A 26,922-nucleotide genomic window follows, 5' to 3' on the forward strand; every position below is an offset into this window, starting at 1 on the left:
AGGGACTGGGGCTGAAGAACTCTAATTGTTGACACCATATATCACTTTCCCAGTCAGTTGCATTCTTCTTGGGGACAGCCAGATGGCACAGTGGATAGAGTGCTGGTCAGAAATCAGGAAGACTCATCTTCCTGAGTTCAAATCTGACATAAGACACTTACTAGCTATCTTACCCTGAACTAGTCACTTAATCCTGTTTGCCTCAGTTTCCTCATCTGTAAAATGAGCTAGAGAAGGAAATCACAAACCACTTTGGTATCTTGCCAAGAAAATCCCAAATGGGGTCATGAAATAATTGGACATGACTGAAAAACTACTGAACAACAACAATAATACTAGAGCTGGGTGGAATCAGGATATCAGAGTTCAGGAATTGGGATTCAAAACTCTGAATGGGATTTCTCTTCTCTCAGTTTGGCTTCTCTCTCAGTATTTCAGAGTGAGGTAAAGGGTGGTTCTGCAAATGACACTTTTATTACAATGGACAAAAAATTAATGCTACCTAACAACACTCTGAACCAATTAGTTCATCTCATCTTCTATCACTGACTCATTATCATTGAAGTACCTAGAGATATATATCTCTACCTACTTTACATAAGATAACATATCCCCAACAAAGATTTACTATTCAGTAACTTCATCAAGCTGATTAAGAAACCCTTTTGTTCTATCCCTCCACCCACATTATTATTTTTTTAACATTTAAAATATTAATATCTTTGAAGAGTCATTCAGAATCTCTTCATGATATGAACAGTATCCAATTTACCAAAGACACAATATCTATTTTGTTTTAAAAATTGTGCTTTGATGAGAAGCCTATGGATCAAAGGAATTATATACCATTTCATTTATTTATTTATTTTTTGTGGAGGCAATTGGGGTTAAGTGACTTGCCCAGGGTCACACAGTTAGGAAGTGTTAAGTGTCTGAGCTCAGATTTGAAATCGGGTCCTCCTGACTTAAGGGCTGGTGCTCTATTCACTGTGCCACCTAGCTGCCTACTATATACCATTTTAAAAATAGAATTAGCATCTTTTTTAGAATAAATTTGTCTAATATTCCAAAAAACACTTTTCAATTAGAATTTTTTTATTGGACATGTCATTTCAAAGTAATAGTTACTAGACAAGTAATCCTCTTGTCTAAGTTTCAATCACTTCTTATCATGTGGTAAATGGTTGTTTCCCAATTCACTTTTAAAAATCACATACAAATATTGGTATTACTTTCCAAAGATTAGACATATCAAATATATGTAGAAGTGGTTCTACATGAAACAAACAAACAAAAAAAATTTCCATCTCAAATCTTATTTTACTAACTAGTTATTTTACATTTCAAAACAGATTACATTCAAAATAGATACTTTCTTCAAATAATAAAATTAGGGATGAAAAGACTAACAGATTTGTGAGAGAGTTATTTGCATCCAGAAAGAGAACCATGGGGACTGAAATGTAGATCACAACATGGTATTTTCACCTTTTTTGTTGTTGTTTGCTTTTTTTTTTCTTTCTCATTTTTTTCCTTTTTGATATGATTTTTCTTGTACACATGATAAATATAGAAATATATTTAGAAGAATTGGACATGTTTAATCCATATTGTATTACTAGCTGTTTAGGAGAGAAAGGTGAGGAGAAGAGAGGGAGAAAATTTTGGAACACAAAGTTTTGCAAGGTTGAATATTGATAACTATCTTTGCATATCTTTTGAAAACAAAAATCTACTATTAAAATTTTTAAATTCTGTTAATGTCTATATACTTAATGAATTTCACACAATAAAAAGTTTCTTATATAAACTTATTTTTTTAAAAAAGAAAAAATTATTTATTTGTGTTTAAATTCACAACTAAAATTTAAAAATATTCAGAATAAAGAGAATGAGAAGTAACTATTGACCCATTATGTGATCTTGTGACTGCAAAGCAATTTACTTCCTATCAGCACAGTATAATAAGGTAGCCCTACTCCAAATAAAAGGCACAAAAAGTTCTTTGTTAAGAATTATTACCTTAGTCTACCCTATCATCACTATAATAATGGAGGCACTCTCATTTTTTTTCTGACTAGCTTACATGTTTGGAATTCTCCCTCCTCAACTTCATTACTCTGCTTCCCATCTTCAAGTCTTAGGTAAAAACCTATCTATTTTAGAAGCATTCTTTTCTGATTCCCCTAAATGCTAGTACTTTCTCACTTTTAAATGCTGTGCTTCCAATTTATTCTGTATATATCTTGTTTGTACATAAAAGTTTACAAACAATCTCCCCATTAGACTAAGAACTCCTAGAGACTAGAGACTGTTTTTGCCTTTCTTTGTATCCACAATACTTCACACACTGTCTGGCACATTAACAATGACTTATAGCAATTAGAAGCTTTAAATCTATTCTTTGATGATCACATGTACCCAAATGGGTGGGTATGAGTCTACTCTCTTATCCGCAATAATTTTGTATGAAAAAGAGTAAAGTTTCTTCCAAGTCCAAAGAGACTGTTTTGTAATTACCCTTTTTTATATCTTGTCAATTGGTTGATTGATGATTGGGGAACACAGTGGGTGTGGGTTTTGGGAGACATTATCAGAAACTCCAAATCCTCCATATTTTCTCTAGGATCCTGAAAAGAGAAGTCTGATATCCCTCTTCCCCAGAAGGAAGGAAAGAGGGGGACAGAATAATCATAAACTATTTTATTTTAGGTTAGCAAAACTACCTTTTGTTAAATTCCATACTATAACTATTTAATTATTCATTTTCAGTAAGCCATATTTGAATTTTTCATATAAAATTTACAACTTTACTTATGGACACAAATGTCCTTTGTGTTCCAAAATTTTATCCCTCTCTTCTCACCTTCCTCTCCTAGACAGCTAGTAATACAATATGGGGAAAACATGTGCGATTCTTTTAAATATATTTCTATATTTATCATGCTGTGTAAGAAAAATCATATCAAAAAGGAAAAAAGAGAAAGAATAAAATATCAAATATTAAGTATTTTAATCTGAAGTATAATTATTAAAAAAGTCATATACCAAAAATAAAATTCTGATATTTTCAGTAACTTGTGTATTGTGTAAGTAATAATTTTGTATAATCTATACCTTCTGGGTTACCACCTTTGTTAGTTTGAACAATTCTGAGTATTAATTAAATGTCAAAATGGCTTCATGTACTGAAATAATTGGAAGAATATTTTTTCAAATTTTATTTAGGTCTATTATGCCGTTCTCTTCTAATCTATAGGTTAATTAACTATAAAAATGTTTGTTTTTAAATATTAAAGGAAAAACTTTATAAAATTTCAAAATGAAATTTCCATTAAAAGTTTATTACCCGGTACATCTCATAATATTTTCAAATATATTTTTTTATCAGAAATATATATTTCATCAAATAATCCAACAAAAGATGCTCTCAAACTTTAATATTCCAAATTTCACTGAATTAATAAGAATGAATATGCTATATGATTTCCTTGATTATAGATAATGCCAGTAGACTAAATATTCCATGGTCTTATTTCTATCCTTTTTCTTTGTCACAAAAGAATGAAATATTAAAACAGAAAGCTTTGAGGTACATCTTTGGATTCAGAGGTGCCATACTAAAGAGGCACTAGTATGGGCTAGTATTTAGTAATTATGTATTTACAACTACCATGGATTTGAAGCTTCTCAAGGATAGAACCCAGCACTTCTTTTTCATAAACTGTCATGCAAGCATTTAATAAATACTTGCTAACTGACAAACTTAAAATGGAATTTCTTATAGGCCATTACCTCACATCAATCTCTCTTGCAACACTGAGTCTTGCAGCATTTATATTGTAGAAGAAATGAAGAGTTGCCCCATATTCATTCCTATATTATACACTGAATATATTTGTGGGGAGGGATCCTGTTACCCACAGTTGTAAAGACCTAAATATAAAATATATCTGTTTTCTTTAGAGGAAAAATCCTAATCCCTCTTCCACTGAATATAATATTCTTATTCTAAGACAACAATAAACTAATTGCATATGTAAAAGTGCTTTATAAACTTAAATTTCTATATGTGTAAGTTATTATAATTGTTACATCATCATCCAAGCATCCAAGCATATGCCCATCATATCTTTCTCCACAATACTTCTTGGTCCATCTCCAACTCTTTATCCCAAATGTTAGTACCTTGATTCATTCTTAGGTTATGTCACAACAAGAAGAAATCCCAGTATCTCAGAAGTTCCTCTCAAGGTACTTTTATACTTTAGTAAGTAGAGGTTTTATTTTCTTGATTCTTCAGGGGAATTAACTAGTCAATAGTTAAATCAGCTATTGGATTATTCTGCCATGTTCAATTAACTACAGTAAACCTCAGTGGAGATGAATGGTCTGGTTCACTTAGGAGTAATTGGTCTTAATCTAGCAATACTAGAATGGGGTAATTTCAGCTTTCAAAATCCAAAGTAAGATATGCTTGGCTACTAAAACAAAACAACCAACAATAAATAGTGATAATTCATATAACTATATTCAGAATGCAATCTATTAATACTTCAGCTAAAAAGACATAATTTTAAAGAATTATCAAAAACATAATGCTACATTATTGTCATTTTAAAAAATAGCAGTGCTTTCTTAAGCCATATAATACAAAAAAATCAAAACCTTACTATTTTAAATTGTAGCCAATTACCAATTATTAGAATACCATTTATCTTCTTAATGGGCCATCCAATCCTCTTGCTTCCTCCTGATCATTTCTTAACCTAGTTTTTTAAGCTTATTCATTCTAATGCTATTAGTATCATTTATATCCTGGCTTGTGACAGAATTCTCAACTTAATAGTTCACTGTTCAAAAATGGTACAACTCAGCCAAAAGGAACAGAAGCTAAAACAAGAGACAGCTGCTGTAGAAACGGAAATTATTTATTCTGGGAACTCAAACCACATTACTGTTAAATAATTCACATATGTTTAAATAAGGTTTTTGTTTTTTCAAATGACTACAGTCAGATCTTTGAACTATATTTACATATTTCCAAAACTGTAAAAGAGCAAGGAGGTCAATTGTGAAGGGGAAAAAAAAGGATGGATAGACTAAGAGGGACAGGTCTGTAACATACCAAAAATTAATTTTCATTCTACTGCTACTTCCTCTCTGCAGTGTTCCTAATTTTTATGTATCTACCAAACTAATGAGAAAAACTATTTTCTCCTATAGTTTTTTTTACTAAAATAATATTTACGTAAACACAAAATATATTAAATTTTTTTTCATTGAAAAAATTCTGAACTATTTTTTACCCAAAGCAAATCCATGAGAAACTCTCTCTATACCTAAATGGAAGCTCAATCTCTGTCTCTTCATGAAAGAAGGGATTGTGTTGTTGTTGTTGTTGTTGTAATCTTTTTTCATTATGAAGGGCTATTGCAGGGTGATAGAATGAAGATGGTGATTACAGGAAGCAATTTGGTCAAACTCTCCCAATATTTCATCTTAAAATAATACTTTAACTGAATTCTGTTGTGGCAGAATAAACAAAAGGTCAGGATGAGACATTTTCCCTTACTAAAACAACTTAAGAATCAGTAGGAGAGGTTGATGACATTGGGTAGCAGCTGAACTGGTGCACATTTAGCAATCACTAAGTATGGGACCTTGCATTATTTAGCAATTGTATTGCCCATAAACAATTCTGGGTCTTATTTCTAGGGTAAAGAGGAATATTTGTTTTTGGTCACAAGAAAGGAAAGGACATGGTCAGAGTTTCAAAGTTAATAAAACCACCAGCACTTGCAGGGGGGCAAGAGCCTTTTCAGGGTAAATACCATAGCATTGACAAGGAGACTAGTGATCACATCTTACTGCAGATCACACCACCCTGGAAGCATCCGAAACTTGCAGAGCCCCAAAACTATCTCTGAAAACAGTAGTAGAGAAAAGCCTGAAGCTTAGGACTGTGTATCTCCATCCTAAAGTAAGTAAAGAGTAACTTTAGCATAAAGTTTAAAATCAATAAATAAGATAGAAAAATGAGCAAATGACAAAAAATGAACTCAACCATAACATGACTCAACAGTGGAAAGGAAAATCAAGACACAAACTAAAAAGAGAACAATGTGAAGACAACTACAAACAAAGCCTCAAAAGAAAAACGTGAATTGAATACAAGCTCAACAAGAATTTCTAGAACTTTAAAAAAAAGAGGAATACGGGTGGTAAAGGAAAAATTGAGGAAACAAATGAAAGTGATACAAGAAAATTATGAATAAAATATTAAACCTTTGGCATAAAAGGCACAAAGAATATAATTTTAAAAATAACATCTTAAAAAAGAATTGGCCAATTGGTATTTTCTACTTCATGAATCTCCATAAGACATCAAGAAACAATAAAGACTGAGTCTAAAGAATGAAAAAAAGAAGAAAATGTGAAATATATCACTGAAAAAATAATCATTTGAAAATAGTTTGAAGGGAGAGATAATTTAAGAAATATTGTACTACCTCAAGGTCATGATAAAAAAGATCTAGACATCATTTATAAAAATAAAAGCTATTCCTCAATTGATAAATGCTCAATAGATATGAATAGGCAGTTTTCAGAATAAGAAATCAAAGTTATCTATAGTTATATGAAAAAAATGTTCAAAATAACTAAATCTAATTTAAATCACTAAGAAATGTGAATAAAAAAAAGCTCTGTAGTATCACTTTATGCCTATCAGAAATGACAAACCCAGGAGAAAACATACAAAATAGGGATACTAATGAATTATTGGTGGAGTTGTGAGTTCTATTCTACTAAACAACAATTTGGAACTATGCCCTAAGGGCTATAAAATTAGACAAATATAAAAAATATAAAATTATGCTCTAGCAATATGATTATCAGCTCTGTATCCCAAAAAGATCAAAGGAAAGGGAAAAGAACTTATATGTACAAAAATATTTATAGCAGCTCTTTTTGTGATGGCAAAAAATTGGAAATAGTAAGAAAGTCCATTAGTTGGCAAATAGCTAAACAAGCTGAATAAGTGATGACATATGATTGTGATGGAACACCATTATGCTATAAGAAATAACATAGGATGATTTCAGAAAAACCTGGGAAGACCTGTATGAACTGATGCAAAGTAAAGTAAATACAATGGCAAAATCATTTTACACACTAATAGTAATATTATAAGGATGATCAATTGTAAAAGATTTAGCTACTCTGATCAATTCAATAACCCAAGATAATTTTGAAGAACTCATGATGAAAAATTCTATCCATCTTCAAAAAATGATATAGTGTAAAAACAAATTGAAGTATAATTTTTTTACTTTTTAAAAAAAGGCAGGGCTAGCATATACTAGATTCTTAATACTTGATTAATCAGTTGATGAGGAATCTAAAGTTTAAAGCAGAAAAGCTTTACATAGTAATTGCTACATTTAAAATATAGATTTCTTCATAGTAGATAACTTAAGGTATTGGTATCTTCTCTCCCAAGTTTATAACTTTACTTAGTAGATAAATCCCAGAAAGTTGCCTGATAGATCAAAAAGTAAATTAATTTTTGTAAACTTACATACTTAGTGTCAGATACATATCTTGAATTCAAGTTTTTCTAACCTTAAGTCTAGTACCCTATACATTAAACTTATTGCTTATGTTTAGTTGAAATTAAACCCAATGAAACTGCTAACTAACTCACAACCAAAGGAGAGGAGAAAAGTTTTCTTTGTCCTCTTTTCTAAGCTGAATGAGTCTCTAAATATTGTTTTTTACCCCACAAATATATTAGATGAATAATGTTTCTTTCTTCATCCCCCAAATTTACTAAATTTTCAGTAGGACCAAGAAGTTTTAGCTAATTGCCATCTTGTTAGTCTTATACTGCTAAAACATATAGAATTAACAGTTATTGTGGTTCAGTTAAATCTCTGATGTTTTTAGGATCCAGACTTCTGAAATTCAAACCTGATTACCTGACAATCTTCCAATGGAACACTGATAAAATGGAGAGTAAGCCTTTGCTATCTCACTCTGAATTAGGAGCTCATTAGTATAAGTATACTATCAGCAAAAAAGGTTTTATAATGAACATAAGCAATCAAGACAATTTTTTCAAATGTTAATTTAAGGATTGCAAATAATTACATAGCAACTGGAGTTATTCTTTACTGTAGCTCATTGAACAACAAAAATAAAAATATTATCCATATAAGTTAAATTAGTCCATTTGTAATTAATGAATCACATATTTGCAGTAAAACTTAAAAAATAGGAAAGAAATGTTCTCTCAAATTAATGTTCTTTCTTTTGTGAGCTACACAGTTAACATCTCAAAACAATTTGGACAAGATAATTTGTAAGGGTGGACATAGACACACAAACCATTTCAATTAAAAGCTTTATATTTTTAACTGCTTGTTGGGAATTTCAATATTAGCAGCAAATGAGCTATTTTTGAATGCATGACTTAAATAAAATATAATTAGGACTTTAAATTTGATTATCAGCATCTTCTTTTTATGGTGTTGAGACAGTATCACGAAGATGCAAGGAAAAAAAGTCATCTGGATTTAAGAAACCTGGATTTGCATTGTGGCTCTTGTCCCAGGGCCTCCTCTGTTTTCTCCTCCATAAAATAAGGAGTCTATCAGTTTCCAAATCCTATGATACTTTTCATGAATAACTAATTAGTTTTTCCTGATAGGTTGGCATCTATCATAGATCTAGTGCTAGAAAGTGACTCAGAGGCCATCTAATCCAATTTCCAAATAAGGAAACTAAGGAACAATTGACTTTTCCAAGATTCACACAGGTAGTAAATGTTTGAAGTCAAATTTGAACTTACGTCCTCTGAATTAAGGGTTCATTTTCTTAAATAGTGCTAATATGTTATCATTTTTGAATTTCTCAAGAATTCTGTGAAGTAAACACTGTGAATATTATTATCTCCAAATTACAGATGAAGAAATTGAGGTTAAACAGGTTAAATAGCATGGTTATAGTCACATAATTAGTAAATATCTGAATGAGATTTAAGAGCAGATTTTCGGAGCTGCAAGTCAGCCTTCCATCCACTGTGCTACAGTGGGCTCCCTAATATTGGAGAAATAATTCTAATTGGAGGAATTAATATCCTCAACAATAAAGATGGGAACAAGCTAGAAGTGCTAGAAAAACTAGATCAACAGCATTAAAAAAACAGACTTCTAACCAATTAAACAGTCCCATGTTAACAAGGACTTAAAAGGTCTTCAACTCTTTTCTGGGCAGACTTTATTCAAAATTATTAACAAAAGAAAGATACAAGAAACAGGTCTCCAATTTCAATTCTTTAGTTTTAAACAAAGCAAAGTACTAAAATTTTGACTTAATAGCCAGAAGAAACATTCATTTTTGTCCTCAAAATCCACTTAAAGAAAATAAAATGCCCCATTTGATGAGTTCAAATCTGCTGCCTTTGAGAAGGGAATCATTGATTTTAATAAAGTCCTGAATTTTTTAACATTTATTTTTCCAGAGAATTAACACACTTGGGAGACAGATTTCAGTTTCACAGTGTGCTAGTCTGTCATTTGTCACGGAACATGAAGAGCGCAGATGGCTGCCAATAATGCTAGCTTTTCCCCACTGGCCTAGGAATATGACTCATTGTTGTCCTACAGAGATAACACTTCATGGGAAGGGCAATTGAAGTTCTCATTCTATCTGTGATCAGAAACTAGAAGCTGCCAAGAAAAGAAAAAAAACTGCTTTATTCCATAATTCTTTTTTAAAAGTAATTAAACTCTTTTAACATAATAATAAAAAAGATTTTGGAGAAAAGAAGGTTCCAAGTCTTAAAGCTCCAAAAACATGAATACAAAAAGATCTCAAATGCTATCTGGGTTTTATTCAGATAAATTTCCAGAAGAAAATTATTTTCATAATAATATTAAGATATTTTAATTTTCAATATGATAAATATTGATTGACAAACTGTGAAGATTAAAGCTCTTTGGAATTCTCATCAGTTTTTAAGTGTAAAGAAGAGTCAAAAAGTTTGAGAATTACTAATATAGATTAATGGTGTCGAAGTCAAATACAAATGATTCCTACATGCTAGATGTTGATTTAGAAAATTCCAAATTAACATTATCTATGTTGTAGTATCTTCTTACTTATTTTTTCCTGAAACAGTCTCTAATTATATTTTAATCTGGTTCTGGCCAGATGCAAGTTTGATTCCTTTTATCTGGTTCATCTTTAAGACTTTGTAAAATATGAATTAGCATGCTGATCATCTGCTTCCTGTAAGCATTGTGCTTTGGTATTTTTAAATAAGTCACTGCTTAATTTTTGAAAATATTTTACAACATATTCAATGTCTCTTTATCCAAATTATAAAAACACACATGCATACTCACATACATGTATATATCTGATGTACATATATGAACATTCAATATACATGTGTGTAAATATATTCTTTTTCCATACACATATACATATGTGTGTAAGTATATATTATGTACATATGTATGTATATAAATTGTATCCAGCACTACAACTTACCCAAGATAACTTATAAGATAATTGAAAGTCCTCTTTCTCATTAGTTTTAAATAATAAATAAATGCATATTGTGGAAAAAAATATAATTTAACTGATTTCTGAAAATAATTATGATGAAAGTCATTGTCTACAAAGATACAAATGTGCATCTGTACTCATCCCTCTCTTTGGAGTCAATGATTTAGAGTAGTTTTGGTAGGCTATGAAAGACTTTCTTCAAATTCTCAATGACATCTTAATAGAAAATAAAAACTTCTGTGAGAATAGATATTATTTCAAAAAAGCTTAATATGAAAAATTAAAAAAAATTCATTTCAGTTTTTCAAATTAATCTTTCTCAAGAAAAATTTAGTTATATGATTTATATATCAACTATACATGTGCATAACTGTTTAAATTTCAAGTGTTGCTAAAAATTTAAAAATATGCTACCTGATGCAACATCCCTTAAATAAAGGTTCATAGGATACTGAGTATAACAGATGTAGAACTTTTTATTACAGAATTATTTATTGTAACAGATATAGAACTTTTATTTCAAAATGAAATTAAAATGTTACTAGAATAAGAAAAACAGCAACACAATGGGAGAGAGAGACAGGAAAGGAACTAAATAATGTATTCAACACTTCTAATAAAATTATGCCATCAAATTTTACAAAAACTTGGAATAAATTTACAAGATTTAATGTCATTTTCCTAAACGTAAGTGATAAAATATGATTAGGCAATTCTTAAAAGAAGCACAGTAAATGGCTAACTGGAAAAAATGCAAAACCAATAATAAGCAAACTAAAATAATCCAAGTCCATCAAAGTGTCGAAGATGATGAAAGACTGAAGAAATTCGTTGTTGATAGAACTATGGAAAAACACACTGTCATGAATTGTTCCCACTATTTTGAAAGGTAATATGGAATTAAACAATATGAATTTCAAAAATCTTCATAACATTCGACCTAATCTCATTGATAGGCTTATATCCCAAGAAAGTTCCTTAAAGGAGGGAAAGAAAGGTTCATCCAAAAGCATTCATAGAAGCACTATCCATTGTGAGAGAAAAGGAAAAACAAATAAACTTAAATATGCCAAATTATGTGCTCAATACTGGGAGACTAGGTGAAATAAATTGTATTTTATGAGTATAATAGAATTTTATTACATCATAAGGAATGACATTTATGAATAATACAAAGAAGCATTGAAAGATTTTGATATATGAGATGATTCAGACTGAGGAAAGAAGAATCAATGGAACAATATAATATGCACAATGTCTACAACATGAAAGATGACATTAAATAGCAGTGAATCTCCCTCAACAGATACCATTAATATTACTACCTTTTTGAACTTAAAAACACATCTTTATTTTCTTTTAATAGTCAATAAATAATATAAGTATAGAGTTGTATGTTCAGGCATTCTAAATCAACATACTAATGTAGGTTTAATATTTTTTAATGTTCTCATTTTTAAAATTTCATATTTATTCTTTCTGATGATTTTGTTCACACATTTAAATTATACTAAATGCAGTGAGGGTTTATTTTTTTTAATAGAGAGTCTAGATATTTGGATAGTGGCCCTCAGGAGCCATTGTGGGTTTACCACATGGTCTGTATGATAAAATGAGATATTTGTGGTTTTGAGGACTAAGCATGGAGAGAGAAACAAAAGAAAAAGGAAGGGAGGAGCTTGTTGCTTAGTGACCAAACCTCAATGGAATGTGTTTGCTCTGCTTTCTGATGGCAAGGTAAGCTGACTTTTGTGGACTGATTCTAAATGATGCTGCTCTGTTCAATGAGCTGCTTAGGCATCAGGAGGAAATTTGCTCAGTAAGACCATGATGTTGAGAAAATAACTGAAAGAGTGAGTTTCCCTCAAAAATGGATAATGGGTTATGAAGTTATATGTGGACTTCAATAACTAATCTTTAGTTTACACATACATTTTATAGTTTCCACATTAAAAAATTTCAATAATTCAAGAATTATATAATGTAATATAAAAACACCAAATTATTTTTAGCAAAGAGTTTCTTGTCATATTTAATATATTCATGTTGTCATGATGACAGTATTTAATATTCTATGAATTCATATATCTTTACATGAGAAAAAAGTCAACTTATTAAGTGTATGAAATGGAAATGTATATATTTTCTTCATTTTTATTTTTCTAATGAAATAGCAGGTGAACGATTTTTTCTAATGAAATGCAATTGAACTAAACATCAAATCAGAAATCAATGATTATAAAAAGTATATGTCAACTTAGTCTTATTAGACAAAGGAAAAAAATTCTCACATAGTAAGTTTTTGAGTAAAGACAGAATATACATAGTTTTATTCCAATAAATTTAATTGCAAACTCTGAAGGGAAAAATTTACTCAAAATTCTAAAACAAATGAAGTCGAAAGCCAAATTTATATAAGCCCTCTTACACAAACAAATTGAGTGACTCTAAGCAGTATAAAATGAAAATATTTTAGAGGAATGTTCTAGAGAGCAAAGGATTCTTTTTTGGAGTCCAAGAAATTTTTTTAATTGATAATTGTATTTCAAAATAACCAGCTTCCTTTGTTTGTAGTCCTATGCATTTTATTTTATCCATTTAAAAACATTATTCTGAAAAGGGGTACTTTTCCTTTACTATATTGGCAAAGGGGTCCATGACATAAAAAGACCCTGATCAAATCATCCCCCCACCTAACATTTTAGAAATTTGAAATTCGAGAGTACGACTTGATCAAGCTCATAAGGCTAGCTAATTCCAAAACTGGGACTAAAACTCAGCTACTTTAACACAATCTTGATTGTTTCAAGAGAATCTGTGCTAATTTTCAAAAGAATGGTATTTAGTCATTTAAAAATTTTCATGAATCTCAATCAATCAACTAGTCAAGAAGCATTTATTAAGTTTCTGTTATGTGTCACATACTAGGTAATGTATCCCAAAGATAAACAACAAAACTCCCTATTCTCAAGAAGCTTACATTCTATTGGGGGAGAGAGAAAGAGACAGAGACAGAAATTATATTTGGTATTTGAGGACAGTCAAGGAAGATAGGAGAAGAAATGGAGCAGAAGAAAATTCCACAGATGGGAGAAGAGCCAGTGAAAATGTCCAAGGTCAAGAAATGGAGTGTCCTTTTCAAGAAGCAGCAAGACTTTAGTCCCTGCATTGCAGAGTATATGATAGAGCACAAGTATAAAAAGACTAGGAAAATAGAAGTATTTCAGGTTATGAAGGGCTTCATGCCAGATAATTTTATATTTGATTCTGGAGATTATAGAGAATCACAGGAATTTGTTGAATAGATGAGGGTGATATGGTAGGAATTATACTTTAAGATGATCAATTTGACAAGAGAATGGACTGCAATAGAGAGACATGAAGCAGTGAAACCAACTAGAATGTTATTGAAATATTCCAGGAATGAAGTGATGGACTAGTTTTGTGGCAGGAGAATGAAACATGTATGCAATATGGTGCAAAAGCAGAATAAACAGTATTTGGCAACAGATTGGATGTGAGAGGTGGGAGAAAATGATTCTTGAGTTGAATCTTGGAGTAAGTGAGGGATTAGATGAAAGAAGGAAAGGAGGGAGTGAATGTTAGTGGGAATTGGCTACTGCTAAAGCACAGAGATGGCAGATGGAGTGTTGTATGAAGAATATATATGAATATGTATATATGTGTATATATATATATATATATACACACACACACACACACACATATATATATATATATATATATATATATATATAAACTTTTATATAGTGTAGAAAGGGTTCAGAATTTGAAGAGGTTTAAAAACAAGAAGAGTTTATATTTTATCCTAAAGATATGATTAGATAAATGCTCAATGAAAATCATCTTGCAGAACTTTTGGAAGGTAGATTCGAGTTAGAAGAGACTTGATGTTGGGAAATCAAGGGACTTGAAGAAGAGATAATTAGGGAGACACTGGAATAGTTCAGGTAAGAGATAAAGTATTAAACTAAAATGGTGACTGTGTGTTTGGAAAAGAATATATGATAATGATGAAGAAATAGAAAAGGCAAGATTTGGGTGTCTGGGATAAAAGAAATCAAGGACAATGCTAAGGTTACAAATCTATAAGACTGGAATTGTGATACCTTTGCCAGAAATAAGGAACTTCAGTAGATAGGTGCTTTTTGGGGGAATGAGAATGGGATCAGTTTGAGTTTCAGATCTGTTTGAAAGTTTCACTAGGCAGTTGGCTATAAGACACTGAAGCTGAAGAGACAGCCTGACCCTGGATATATAGATATAAGTTATTTATATAGAAATAATAAATCTGTGGGAGATGATGAGGTCACCGAGAGGATATAGAGAAAGAAGGGCAGAGCCTTTGGATATATCTATAATTGGGGTGTATGGTGTGGATTTCTAACCAGAAAAAAATTTAAAAGGAGTGAACATTATAGTAAGAGGAGAATGATGAAACAACAGCAGCTAACATTAGCTATTACTATGTGCTGGGCACTATGTTAGGAGCTTTATAATTATAAACTCATTTGATTCTCACAGCAACATGGAAAGGGAGGTGCTATTATTATTTCTATTTTATTGATGAGTATATAGGCAGACAGTATGCCAAAGATCAAACAGCTGAAAATTTCTAAGACCAGGTTTGAACTTTGTCTTCCTGAATTCTGGCCCAGATCTCTATCATCAACTGTACCACCTAGCTGGCCCCAAAGATAGTTATCAAAAAACCCCAGGAGAGTGCAGCCAGCAGTTTTAAATGATAATGAAAAATTGTGTGAACTGATTCAAGACTGAAAGAAAACCAGAAAAATGGAATTGTCATTCCAGTAGTCCCTAAAATCTTGTTTCTCATATTATTGTATAGTATCATTAAAAATCAATCATTAAAAAAAAGCTAAAAAAGAGAAAGCAAAGAAACATGTTGAACACTTTTTTTCTAAAAATCTTAGAAGTTAACAATGACTTTCAGTTTCAATGATTTCAGTTCACTCACATTAAAAAAAATTCAATTAATTACCTTGACATATGTCTTTAGACTTATACTATTCAACATTTTATCAACAACTTGGCTTTGATATCATCCTTATCACATATGCTGATGACTCAAAGCTGGAAAGGACTGCTAATTTTGTCAGATAACAGAATTAGAAATTAAAAAGTTCCTGAAAGGTTGGGACAATGGGCCACATTTATTGGGATTAAATTTAATTCAGGATTTATGCAAGGTTCTGTAGCTTGCTTCAAAATTCAACTGTACAACTCCCAGAGAGAAAAAATATGTGGCTTTGTAGTTCACGGGCAAGAGATCTAGAAGGTTTATTTAACCACAAACTTATTGAGTCAATCTTGTGACAATCTTTTGAAAATAATACTATAAGAAATGCAGAATAATGGGCATAACAGTCATGTTGTACTCTGTGCCACATCTAGATTATCATAAGTATTTCTGGGCAAGTTATTAAGGACACTGACAAATTTGAGTAGATCCAGTGTAAGGTAGATGGTGCAGGGAAGGAATGGGATTAGATTATCTTTTAAGGCCCTTCCAACTCTGAGATTCTAATTACACAGGAAATCACAGGCTAGGTAGGCATGGTGACACATAATGTAATCCCAGCTACTTGTGAAGCCGAGACTGGCAGTTCTCTTGGGTTTAGTTTTGAACTGCAGTATGCTAAGCTGATCAGGCATCTATTCTAAGTCTGGCACCAAAGTGATGAACTCATCAGAAGTGTGTATCTATATGGGTCATAGATTACTAATAAAAGACATAATAAAAGTTGGACACAGAACAAATCAAAAATCCTACACTTATCAATAATGGGATTGGATTTTTGAATAATCCTTTGCATTTACAACTTAGATGAGATAAAGAGATTTTTTTTTTTAAGAAATAACAAAATGAAAGAAAAGAAAAATGGAGGAAAGCAAAAGAAAAAACAAAAGGAAGAAAAATGAAAGAAAAAGAAAAAAGAAAAGGAAAAGAAGAAAGGATAGGAAAATACAAGAAAAAGAAAGGAAAGGAAAAAAGAAGGGAAGGGAAAAGAGAAATAAAGGGGAAATACGTAATTGGTTAAAAAACTAAAATATGAAAAAACTGAAGGAAAAAAACTTATTTGTATTAAAATGTCAAATTCTAGCTGGGAAAAACCCCAGGAGAAAAATTTTTGCTCCATCAACTAGTACAGATAATATGGTAAACTTGCTTTTAAATCATAATAGGTCACTTTATATTCAATTATCACTCATAAGTATTTCTTATGATAAGAAAAGGCATTGTTTGACCAATGAGTTTCCTCTGTTTTCAGTTCTCTAAGTTTAAGTGATTTAGTTCATTTGTTTTTGATAATTCCTTCTCTCTGCTATGAGAACCATGAGAGATGCCTTCCTATTCCCTGAATGGAAGCATTGCATACTAATAGCAGTTGTTTTTATTATATAGAATTCTTTGTCAGAGCTCTTATTTAACTATGAATTGAGTCATCATGGTCACATCAACGATGATCAAGCTCTCATAGAAACCTAGACAAGGGAGATAAAAGAATGGAGTATTATTTAATAGTAACTGAGAAAATAGTAATGAGCATTGGATATGATAACTTTAAGAAGCAATAGAGAACTATAACATAGATAGTCACTTTATAGAGGAAGGCTCATAGCTCACTTATGTTAAATATAACCAAAGACAAAAAGCCTTTGGCAATAATGACCTTATGTTTTGTTACTTCATTCAGCTCATTTGCAATCTGGATCTTTGAAAATATTTCATGTAGAAAAAGTAAAGGGTTAAAGAACTGAGAAACAAAAAATCAAAAAGCAAACCCTTTCTAAAGAGTGAAGTAAATTATCTGAATATAGATTCAAATCATAAAGAAAAAAATCTGAAAGCAAATCCTACCCGAGGAAACTTAGACACAAAAGTTACATCTTAGCAGCCATCAGAAAATGATAGAAAGAAAATGTGTCTCTGAGCACCTCTGTAATGCTTACCAGTTAAAATCTTATCTGGATTCCTTCTTGTTCCTAGAACAAAAGACTCCATCTCTATTTTCACTGGGTTCCCTGGAATCACCTCCATCTCCTGACATCCCTGTATTTTCTCAAGTCCCGGCTAATATCCCACCTTCTACAAATGACCTCTTTATTACATCACCTGTAATATTATTCTCTGTTGATTATCACCAATTTATCCTGTAGATATAGTTTTTCAATATGTAATCTCCCTAGTCTCTAAGGTTGAGTCATGTTGCCCAATAGGCATGAGACTATGACCTTGAAAAAAAGAAATATTTTATGCAAGTCTATGTAATCCAAAGATTTAGCACAATATTTAGTACATAAAATATTCTTAATAAATGCTTTTTGACTTGTTGACCAGGCCAGACAGATGAATTTGAATTTTTGTTATCATTCTCTCTGTCCCCAGTTGCTTAAAATGCTGGAAATTTTAAAAGACTTTCCCTTGCATTGGAATTTCATTTGAGGGTTTAAAATTTCTTAAAATGATAGATTAGATACAATCAAATTGCCCTCTTTTTTCAGATAAACTATGCATAGTTGGTGGGACAAGTTCAAAAACTCCATTTATGCTTTCCAAAGAGCTTGGATAACATCTGAACAGGATTGAACTTCCACACTAATTCTTAAGCTATTATTCTATCTTGCCCCCACACAGCTTCCAATGAAACATTTCTCTCTCTCATTCTTTGTTGATGACAAGAATGCCATGGGAGAATCAGAAAAAAAGATGGTTAATTGGCAAGGAAAAAAATTCTGTTTACCAGTTATATATGGCATTTTTACTTATAAAAACATGATACAGATTCTATGGCAGGACCACCTATTTGCAAAATGTTGGTTCTAAAAGTTATTAGTTTCACAAGTATAACAAACTTTTATCAGTCCCTAAGAAAAAAGTTTTGCATTCTGTGATCTTATCCTCCCCATTCCAACTTACATTTCTTCTGTCACATATACCACAATCTATTACTTTATTATTATTTTAATTTATTTATGTCTATCTATCATCTATCCTTCAATGTATAAATTTATTGACATCAAGCATCTAGTTCTTATCCAAGCTGCAAGTGTACTCATGGGCTCCAAATCACTACTACATGGCAAAGGCTTAGCTACATTTTGAAAATGGGTCAGTTCTTTCGTACTTAGGCAGCATGGTGGCCCCACTCACAAAGAAATGCTTTGTTGTATATAGTTGTATATAGTTGACAGAGCCCAATGCCAGAAAAGAATATGTATTTGCAAACCTAAAAACAATACCAAGTTTCTACTATCTAAGAGCCTCTTAAATGAATCTTGATAAATAATCGAAAAAACTCACATATGCTATTGTTATGAACATATCATATTATGTTATGTTATGAACATTTCAACTCACCCTAATAAACAAAAGTTGCTAGCAAATAATTCTATCAATTATTTTGTGCATTTAGCTGTAGTTCCATTATCTACTGATCTGTCCAATTAGAAACTTAAGCGAGGTTAGAGGATTGCCTTTACTTCAATAAACCATAGTCTGAAAAATTATCAGCCCCAACAACATCCTAGCAAAGCAAATGTTGATGTATGTCTGCTACAGTTGGGAATAAAGACCATGAGAATAAGACTTAGAATTGGAAGACCTCTTCAAAGCCATCTAATCCAATTGCCTCCTTTTACAGAGGAGGAAAAAAAACAAGGAAAAAAAAAACAAAAAAAACAAAGGTGAGGTCCTTTCTCCCAAATCACAAAAATAACAAGTAGCTGAGCCAAGAGTTGAACCCATAATCTCACTCCAGATTCAGTATTCTTTCCACTGTACTAAACTGCCTCATACATAATTTTAACATATGCATAGAAAATATATAATTTGAAGTCATATTTTTAGACTACATTTTGCTCTATTAAATCAAATCCTTTTCAATAGAGAAGATCTTATATAGCTTTTTGTTTTGTGGGGGAGGTCAAAAATACTGATTTCATCAGTTTAGGTCTATCTAATGAAGAAACTAGGGCAACTAGGTGGTGAAGTGGATGGATTACCAGGCCTGGAGTAAAGAAAATTCATCTTCAGAATTCAATTCTTTTCTCAGTTAATTAGGAACTGGGTGACCTGGGCAAGTCACTTAATACTGTTTCTCTCATTTTCCTTATCTATAAAGTTATTTGGAGAAGGAAATGACAAAATGTTCCAGTATCTATGACAAAAACAATCCTCCAACCTCTCCCCCCGACCAAAAAAAAAAACCAAACAAAACAACAACTCAAAAGAGACTCAGTACATGACTAAAACAAATGAACAAATTGAAGGAATTACTCCATTAATGTAAATCAGCAATTATTGTGCAACTTAGTCTTAGAAAGTTGTTTGAGGCACTGAGAGATTGCAACCACCCCTAGGTAATATGACTATTATGAGTCAGAGACTGAACTTGAATCCAGAACTTTCTCTGAGGTTAGTACTTAATCCCCTGCTATATATTGCTTTTCTATTCTTTAAGAGAGCTGTGGAGTTCTTTAGATATGGTCTACTCTTGAAAATCCATTTTATTTCTTTGGGATGGACAATCAAAGATCATGGGATTTGAAAGTTTTGTCCAATTACAAGAAGACATTTAAGTCATTAAGTGATTAGCTTACAACCTTAAGAAAAATTAGTAAAATTAAATTATCAATTCTAACTTCATTGTGACTGCATCCAAACTCAAGAAAAATAAATGTTGAAACAAATTCTCTGTACATGTATGAACACATCCAAAAAACCTAATATAATCTGAGATTTATTTGTTGGAAGGGATCTTCAGAGTTTTTGAGTCCAAATCTCCTATTTAACATATGAGGAATTTGAGGGTCAGAAAAAAAAAAAAAAACTTGTGTCTAGGGTCTCACTTTTAATAAGACTCTAAAGGCAAAATTTGAATTTAAGACTTTCTCACTCAAGTCCAGTGCTATAATAGGTCATCTAGCTAATCAGAACACCAAGAGCACACACACATTTATTTGTTAATTATTATTACTAAATAATTACTAATTATTGATTATCATTATTATATAAATAATAACTATTAAATATTGTAATTATTAAATATTTCTGATCCCATTAAATGGTACAGATATTCTTTTGCAGAAATAAAAAAGGCTGATATTATTTTTAAAATCTTGTATGATTAAATAAAATGGGCAATTAGGTGACACAGCAGATTAGAGTCAGGCCTGGAATCAGGAAGGCCTGAATTCAAATCCAGCCTCAAATACTGCTAGCTGTACAACCCTGGATAAGTCACTTTACCCTATTTGCTTCAGTTTCCTCATCTGTGAAATGAGCTGGAGAAGGCAATGACAAATCACTCCAGTATCCTTGCCAAGAAAACCCAAATGAAGAAATAAAGATCTGGACATAAATGAAATGTCTAAGCAATTAATTAAACAAAAGGTGTGGAGCAGCAAAGTCCCTTTCTTCTTTCATGATCTTTATTTCAAAAAATCTTGTTAGTTCCTGGACAAAAAAATCAGACAAGACTTCATCTATTCTTTGAGCAGTTTAGGTTTATGCTCCAGTCTATTTGCATCTTGAGAAGTACATGTGAAGGATTTTCTACGCATACCTTCATGTCCTGATTACCAAAGTCATCACAGCAGAGAGGAGCAGAATTTCTCTCAATAGGGATGTAACTAGCTGCTACAGTACCTCTTATTCACTAAAAAAAAACAAAACAAAAACTTGATTCTATGAATAGATGAGTCATTCAGAGCACAGGCTATTCCACTGAGAAAACCAGAAGTGAAAGATAGGATGTGCTTTCATTTCTGGTGAAACATCTCCAATGTACTGCAAAGAAGGAAGGCACAAAATGATAATACAAGTATATTGCTCGATAAGGAATGAAATAAAAGACTGAGCACAGGAAGGACTTCCATATTCTACATTATTATGAAATTTTCACTAAACTTAATTTAGTTAAAAATCAGATTTCATGTATAATTATCAAGAGTTTACTTATTCAAGAATTAGAGGGCACTCTTACATCAACAATTTTTGACTCAAGTGTCAGGGTTAACATTCTTACAAGGTGCTAAGTCATTGGAATTGATAGAGACAATAATTATCTCATTGAGCATGAGAACTTAACAGTTCTCTGGTTCACTAATGCATTTAGTGCTTATTGGAGTTCTGCAGGATTCACACCTTTAAGAGAGCATATATAAGCTAGGAGCCTCAACCAGGATTGAGTCCAGGAGATTCACAAGTCAGAGAGGACAAGCCCACTCTCAGAGGCAGAGACAGATTCATTCCATTTTCCACCTTTGTGTTGGCTGTTGGCTGAAGCTGGAGAGGCAAAGGAGAGGCAAGAGTTCTCGGAATGAAGGAGAGAGATAGGTCTCTAAGAAAGCTAACTGAGCCCAAGGAAGGAGACAATACTTGAAAGAGAAAATAAAGGACTTGGACTTTAACTCCTGGCTGCATTTGAGGTGATTATTACTCTGAACTGAAACGAAGGCTGTTCCCAGAAGCCTCCCAAGAAACCTGCTCCCAGACAACATTATATTTTAGAGAAGAGAACATTACAGGTCAGTAGTGAAATTCTAGCTATTAGAAATAAAATATTAAGATTTTTTTTGCTTGTACATAAAAGATTTCCATATTTTAAATTGGATGTATTTCACTCATTTTTTTAAAGTTAAATTTGACAATTCATGTCAATAAATTGAGAAAAAAGTACTCAATGATCATATGGTGGAAAAAGGGTAAGATGCTCTATCATTAAGAGAAGTAGATCAGTAATAGAAATTGCTACATTTATTTAACCTAACTGGGTCCCCATTTCTCCATCTGTAAAAATTAGAAGATTGGACTTGGTGGTCTCTAAACATTCTATAATCCTACTTTGAGAGCTCTGATGGACCAAAATAGTGTCAAATTCCCATCTCCAATCCTTCAAATCTCTATTAGTAATCATCATTACAATCAATTCTGTCAGCATGATGGTTGAAATCTCTAGACTTTTAAATATCTTCTTTGATATTAGAAACAATTTTATTTTATATTTTTCTTTTAGTTTTAAAGATATATTTTACTCATTCATTGGTTTTTATATAATTTTCTCCCTGTCCTCTCCAGCAAATTAACCCATTGTAATAAAACGTTTTTTTTTTTAATGTCAAACTAATTAAAATATCAACCTACTATGTCATTCATATACAATGGAGAACCTATTTTATTTAAAATATAAAATTAGATCATTGTATTGAAAAGGAATAATATTACAAAAATTGCAAGTTTATATTTTGCCAAACTGCTTAATGTAGTATGTATTTAATAATTTTAAGGAAGATTGTGAATACTCAAAAATACCCCAAACCATAATTTTAATTCCTCTTGATTTTCAAAATTGTCACTGCTTTTTCAAAAGTGGAAGTCTATTTCACCAACAGAATTACAGGCCAATTCCAAGAAGGCTACTAATCATTGAATGACATTAAGAAATTATTGTGTTTTGATAGTTTTCCTACACTGTATTATTATAGCATAGGCATGGCTCTGGTATGTCAAAAGCTAGGCCAGGAGAGCCCAATGATGGGCTTCAATGACCAATTGTATATATACCATGTGAATGCAAGCCTAGACATGTTTTAAAAGACTTGACTAATGAGTCATTTAAAAAAAAAAACAGAATAACTTATTAAGTTGCTTAAAAAGAAATGCAGAGAGTGGAAAATGCATCAAACTCAATAATGAGATTGATATAATTAAAAACTTCAAACAAAACTTTTGGGGATGATCCTATGATATTTCTTCAATACAGTGATACCTCTCAAAAAATCTGGGTGGGAACTCAAAAACTGTTTTTAATTCACATGAACAAAGTAAATCTTAATTCATCCATACCTTTCTGGTCATGGAGAATGTTTAGGAGAACTTGCAGAGTTTATACTAGTAGGATAATAGCAGTAGTAACTGAAGAAGAAAAGATGAATGGTAGTATAACATAAGCAGTGGTTATCTTTAATTTAGCAAGATCTGGACTAAATTGCACTACATTGAATTATAAGTCTTTTATGATATAATCATAACATTTTCTTTACAATTTATTGTACATTATTAAATCAATTAACAAAAACTTTCTTCATCATATTGCCTTTCAATGAGATTCTACCATAAATAATTTCAAGGAATTCTGTTTGAAGTAAAATTAGAAGAAAAAAGAACTTTATCACACATGTCAGAAAACTTGTCATTATGAGGCGATTCAACATACAAATAATTACTTATAGTTATATATGTGAATTTATATGGTAATCTGAAAAAAAATATGGTAACATCAGAGTAATAAGAAGAATGAGCTTCTGAATAAGAAAGTTTTAGCATGGCACAGTGGAAATTTTGTTTTATTTAAAGTCAGAGACTTGGCTTTGAAGCCCAGCTCTGTAATTTACTACTAGTGACTTGCTTTAGACAAATCATTTAGCTTTCTAGATCTCAGATTCCTTGAATTATGAAGGGGTTGTCCTAGCTGTCCTCTAAGATTCTTTACAATTCTAAATCCTATGATATTATGTCATCTTTTAATCGAACAACATTAGTGGGATTGGGAAAGCTGATACACATTCAGCACTATTACTAAAATGATGAGAATGGAAGAAAATGCTTTAGCTCAGGACTCCTAAAAGATTTTTTTTGGTCCTATCAGTTAACAAAGCCTCTACTTTTCTCCTTACCATTTTTCTGCAAATTTTTCAAGAGATTCTTTTAAGTTTTGTGAAGCTTAATGCTATCTAAAACACAGATTCATTTCAATCTAAAGGCTGGTAACTTCAAGCATTCATTCTATGCTTTGTAAACCCAGGTTCTAAAATTTAAAAGCTACATTTTCTACTTCACAAGGTCACTGTGAACTTTTCAATATTTAAACTGATAAGGACTCTGAAAACCACCTGTTGGCTACATTCCCAAATATATAAATCTGGGATCCTGAGGCAATGATTGGCTTAGACTCTGGACTCATTGTTGGAAAACCCTTATTTTTTACTCAATGCCTTGGGCTATGGACCATAAATCATTCTAATCTGATAAATTCCAAAATAAAAAGACTTGCCTCTGCACATAAGTATCAATTATCTATACAGCTATAGCTTCTTGGGAATTTGGCCAAGGATTTCCTGATACAAGTATGCAAGAATTGCAAATGGGACAGGAAGAAGTAGGAAATAATTTTTGCCTGTGGCCTAAGTAAATGATAACTGAAGTTTCCTTTAATCAGTCTTTAAACATTAAAACATTTCATATAGCTGTAGCAAACATGTTAACATTGATTCAGAGTTTCTATTTACTATTTCATATTCTGGGGTGCTTTCCATCAATGATACACAGAAACCTAAGGGAGTTAAAAAAAAACTATCATTGCATTTAACTATTTATGAATTTGGCTAAGTGGCTACTGATATCCTCTCCATTTCTTAAATTCTGTGATTCTATGGACTTTCTACAATAAAATTGTTTAATCATTGACATGCATTATCTGCTATGAAAGGCAAAATATCAGTTAACAAAGCCTCTTAAAATGATTTCTTCATTCAAGCATTAAAAACAACTGGAAGAAAACATACAGAGATCATATCCTTCCCTTAAATTAATTTATATTAAAAAATTAAAATGGATGGTAGCTGGAAAAATAATAAGAAAAAATGTGGATGAAAACATTCCTCTCCAACTTCCTACTCCTTAATCAGTTATACAGCCATTTTAGAAATAAAATAATTTACTGAGGAATGCTAAGTGATTTACCCAAGATCACACTGTTAGTAGTTGTCCAAAGATGTCCAAAGAAGGATTTAAATTTGTTTTTCTCATTTCAACTCCAGTGGTCTTATTGTTACACCTAGCTGTCCCACTAAAACCCTACAATTGCCCTTTTCTAGAAATCCCTTGAGGAAATATGTATACATATACATATATATGTGTATATATATACACATATACGCATATATGTATATATATACATATATATGTGTGCTTGTGTGTGTACACACATTCACACACATATACATACATCTATGAATCATCTTTAAACCAACAGAACAAAATGTTCAAATGAAAAAGAAAAATATCAGAAAGCTCTTTCTTTCTATTACCTTTTCTATTGATTAGTCAAGCTAATAAAATTCACTTCCTAGAAGATGATTAAACCAGCAGTGAAAATACAGCCTTCTTCACACTTTCAACTTTCTCATTGTAATGAACTTCAGTATGAATGACCTCAAAATAAGCCCAAAGCACATATGCCATTACACTAAATTTATTTTCTTTAGTTGATGATTTGACAACATTGAGACCTAAATATTGCCATTTTACACAAATTCCATTTTAAATTTGAATTTTAGACATTAAATTGTGATACTGAAAATCATCTTTGGATGTGTCTGGAATGTCTATAAGGCTAAATCAATTTTAAATAATAGCTATAATTTTTGAGGGGGATTTAGGAGAAGTTAACCTATAACACATATTGGTTTTTTTTTTTTTTTTTTTTTTTTTTTTTTTTTTTTTTTTTTTTTTGTAATTGGTCTATTGGAATAGTCAGAGAAGAAAGTAATCTTTAAGAGATAATTACTATAATTTAAGATGAAATCTGAGTAGTTAGATGAAAGTTTAAAGATTAAATTTTAAAATACACTATCAACAAAGTCAAATAAAATGTCCTGCCAGGCAAAACAGTAGCTTCTTAAACAAATAAAATCCTGAATAGAATCTTATCCAATCTGAAACTCTTTCCAAATTCCACCATAACCAGAAATCTTTTGGCATGCAACCCATATAGCATCCATCATAAATTATTTTATAAAAGTATTTTTTGGTGTCTTATTCTGTCTTATCTAACTTTGTTAGACTGTCTTATCTAAACTTTGCATCTCTCTTAGTTGCTAGTACACAGTAGGCACTTAATAAATGTTTTATGTTTGATACCACATAAAGCTGTTTTCATGTTTCATTATGTTAATTTTCTCAATATACATCAAAGATAGAAAAAAACATTTAATTCTAATAAGCGATATATCACTAAAAGTTAATAAATTATAATCCATAATTCAATTTTAAAGATTTTCAGTATGCCTACTTGAGATTTGAAGAATGATAAATTCTTAGGGATGTCTTTTTTTTTAAACACATGTACTGGCCAATGATATTATGTTCATTTGAACCCTTCACACATGGGACAAATGACATTCAGTTTTATAATGAGGCTTTATTCCAGACTTTTTAACAACTCCGGTCTCAACAAGGGAGCTTTAAAAAAATAAACTCTCAGTAAACTTATTAGAATTATTAAGATTGCTTCCCAA

General features: G+C 31.2%; 1 protein-coding gene across 10 annotated transcripts in view; it reads right to left on the bottom strand.

The window, feature by feature from the left end:
- CNKSR2 (connector enhancer of kinase suppressor of Ras 2) overlaps nucleotides 1-26,922 on the bottom strand; it is a 315,200-nt gene that overhangs the window by 279,703 nt on the left and 8,575 nt on the right. The window lies entirely within an intron of this gene.

The sequence above is a fragment of the Sarcophilus harrisii genome, chromosome 3 (assembly GCF_902635505.1).
Source record: "Sarcophilus harrisii chromosome 3, mSarHar1.11, whole genome shotgun sequence".
Taxonomy (NCBI): Eukaryota; Metazoa; Chordata; class Mammalia; order Dasyuromorphia; family Dasyuridae; genus Sarcophilus; species Sarcophilus harrisii.